Below are 1,113 nucleotides of genomic sequence, written 5' to 3'. Positions count from 1 at the left end.
CTGCTGTCATCCAGCAACATTACCTAGCAACCCGACAACCTAAACTACACGGGATGACGACACATTGGGGAATACCGATGCAAAGATTTTGTTGATATTTCCTTCCAGCGAATCGGCGAACTGATAGCTAATTCAAACATGGGGCTTTTGAATTTTCAAGCGATATCTCTGCGGACAACGAGAGCTTTTTCATGGACCAAACGTCTGCCGCTGGCAACTTTGCAGTTGACGGTGTTCTAGTTCACATATACTTGTTGCTATCCCAGTCTTCGAATGCCATACTGCAACAGTGCAAGCCAATCAGATTATGACTACATTTTAAGTTATGTATGCCCGATGGACAAGTTACTTCCGACGGTGGGAGCACTATGACAGGCCGTCATACAGGTTTAGGCACTTTGCTGCAACCATCATATACTACGCGTCTGGTGTATGGGATCTCGTCAGAAAGCAGTATTTGCAATTGTTGGTGAAGGAAGTTTCGTTAAGGAGACGAGGGATCTAATCGATCATCTTCGCAGGCAAAACCTACTGATTGCAGACATAGGTACTGCAGCTGAAATTCCGAAGAATAGATGACTCGATATGAGCAACGCGCAAGGGTGAATATTGAGAATTTATTCAGTTGCACTCTCATTTTTAAGAGCATTCGTCTGGTTCACCGCCTTCGATGTTGTGGGTCAATGATGCTGTTATCTGCGGCGTCACATCTGTGGTTAATGTAAGCTTAACCAAAATCCAGGCGACAGATAAGTTTCTATCGCAACAAGTGGAAGGAAAATGGCTCAAGTGGCTGGACTCCAAAGCCTTTTGTCAATTCAACCACGAATTGATACCAGGTTCGCCTATGGTGTAAACGACACAGTTATGGCTCAAGGACCTCATCAATTATGTGCGAGACCAGGGAGCATTTGTGAGACTGGACCAGGAATCTCTAACACTTGCTGAGAGACAATCGACTCTTGAACAGCTAGGCAGATTTGTGGTTTCTGATATTGAAGGAAAAGAGCTTGTACAGGGGTATATTGTAAAAATAATCCAGCGTCAGATCTCGCGCCACCAGTGATACCATCATAGCTTGGTTTGGGCACCCCCAGGGGCTTTGGTGAAGAC

This window comes from Phytophthora parasitica (assembly GCF_000247585.1).
Source record: "Phytophthora parasitica INRA-310 unplaced genomic scaffold supercont2.21, whole genome shotgun sequence".
NCBI lineage: Eukaryota > Oomycota > Peronosporomycetes > Peronosporales > Peronosporaceae > Phytophthora > Phytophthora nicotianae.
The sequence above is the reverse complement of the archived record's forward strand: the minus strand, read 5'-3'. Positions refer to the sequence as shown.